Source organism: Penaeus monodon, chromosome 8 (assembly GCF_015228065.2).
Source record: "Penaeus monodon isolate SGIC_2016 chromosome 8, NSTDA_Pmon_1, whole genome shotgun sequence".
Taxonomy (NCBI): Eukaryota; Metazoa; Arthropoda; class Malacostraca; order Decapoda; family Penaeidae; genus Penaeus; species Penaeus monodon.
The window spans coordinates 45,917,920-45,920,419 of record NC_051393.1 but is presented as its reverse complement, the minus strand read 5'-3'; positions in this window follow the sequence as shown (position 1 = coordinate 45,920,419).

Below are 2,500 nucleotides of genomic sequence, written 5' to 3'. Positions count from 1 at the left end.
GGTCCAGTTTCAGCTTGAGGAAAAAAACTTTCACTCTTAAAAGTAAAAGCAGCTTAAGAGACTCACATAAAAGAACAAAGCCCAAAAAATACAAGAAAAAATAACAACAGAATAACACGAAATAAAAGCATATTGATCAATAAACACTGGCAAAGGATTTATTTTTAATATCGATAAAGAGACTTACTTCTCTACATTATTATCATCTCCATCCTTTTTATATAAGAAAAGACAGCATGACTTCGACTAACATTCACTTACGATTTTATTGCATATACTCTCCAGGCGAAACTAACGGACCAAATAAAATAACAAAACCATTTTTTCTTTCCCTTTTCTCGTCTCATTTCCTTTTTTTTTTTTTTGATCAAATCATATTTTTTTCATCTTCTTATAATTCTTTAATGGTAGAGCAAATCTCTCCCTTTAATATTCTGCCAGTTAGCGAAATTGTAATCCCCAAAATTAAGCGACAGCTGGCGGGCAACATCAAAATCCCTTTCACAAAATCTACGGCAAAAAAATCTCTGTAATTAAGTTAATTGGAGACCAAGTGGCAGCTCACCCTTCACGCCGCCGAGGAACATTCGAGAAGAAAACGCCGCTTGAGGGGGCTTCTTGCCGGAGGAGAGGGGGAGGGAGGGGGAGGGAAAGGGAAGGGGAGAGGAGGAGGAGAAGTTGGAGGAGGGGGAGGAGGGGGAGGGGAAAGGGTAGGGGAAGGGAGGGGGAGGGGGGAGGGAAAGGACGTGGGAGAAGGGAGGAGAGGGAGAGGGAGAGGGAGAGGGAGAGGGAGAGGGAGAGGGAGAGAGAGAGAGAGAGAGAGAGAGAGAGAGAGAGAGAGAGAGAGAGAGAGAGAGAGATGGAGAGGGAGGAGGAGGAGGAGGAGGAGGAGAGGAGGAAAAGGAAGAGGAAGAGGAAGAGGAGAAGGGAGGGAGAGAGGGAGAGAGGAAGAGATAGATAAATAGATATATAAAAAGACAGACAGACAGAGATAGATAGATAGATAGAGAGAGAGAGACAAACAGAAATGATCATTAGAAAAGAAAGGATAGTGGGGATAAATGAATATGGAAGAGAGAATAATATCAACCAATAAATTAAGAAAAGTGAAACTGTGTTTTAATTAACCAACCAACAAGCTCCCCACGCATAGAAATACCCTCGCTACCACACACTCCCAAGTCACCACCAACCACCCGCCTCCTGGTATCAGTGACTCATCTTCCGCGACTCAGTCCTTTCTGTTACTCACGGCGCGTCACCTAAAAACGTATATTGCATTCATTCCCTTAATCCCCCCAGAGTAACATCTCACTTCCCGCCGCGAGGACTCACTACCCGACTGGCGACTCGCTTCCTGACTCATCGCTGGTTCAATCTACCTTCCGCTAACAAAGCCAACCCGAATCACTCTTCACTCCCCACATGTCGCCTCTCAGGTCGTGCTTGCCTGTGACAGTGTGAAAAGCGCGATCCAGTCATCAAGACGAGTGTGATGGCGACGGCGGTGTTTTCCCGCTCGTCTTTCGCCCAGTCAGGACGACCTGTTGTCACACGCCCCCGCTGTACGGAACACTTAGGGTAGCCTCTCACCCAGCGCACGGCAATTCACCGCCGCGAAGTCACAAACAAAACAAAACAAAACAAAACGAAAACAAAAGCGGCACACGTGGTCTTCGTTCCCCGGCGGCGCAAGAGGCGAGGCCAGCTGGGCGGGGGTGTGGAAGGACGCCCGGCCAAGGATATGCTGCCGAGGCCCCGTTTGTGATCAGCGTCGAGAAGCTGATCAATCTCCACTGCGCCGCATGATGTGTGCTTCTGCCACGCGGGGCCGTTGCATGATCCTTGCCAAGGGACTGTGTTGGCGCGCACCGAATATCACTGTTAATTACTTAGGCAAGAGTTTTTGGTAAGGCGGTCATTACTTAGGCGCATTTAAGCCGCAACGGATCCGTGAGACGTCCATAAAGCGCATCGCAAGAAGCTTATGTCCGTCGGGACGAGATAACTCGTGATCAACATAATAATGCTTACATATGCAAATTGCTTTCTTAATAAAGACGACACGGTAACAGCCCGCATGTCAAAGATAACTGGCTCTTGGTGTCCAGCGCCGTGCTCGGGACGCGTCTAATAATCAATCAGAATTAACAACAACCCAAATTCAGAATAAATCTCAGCAATAAATAGATTTAGAACTGAGAGCTATGTGTATATTTTCCCCTGGGTTCCGCTGTGCAATGTTGCATCTTTTATTCTAAAAAGTATATTTCAAGGTATATCTAGAGTATATTTAGATTATTTGAATCCTCAATCATTTTGAACCAGACGCACCTAAACACCTAAAGGCATAACCAAGCACAAATAACAACTCAAACACATGGCAGAAAGACAAACCAAAGGAAAACAGAAAACATCATAAGAATTACACAGCTTTTAATCAGATAAAAAAAAAAGCATCATGCCAATTCAACAATTTCACCCTTTCTCTCCCTCCCGC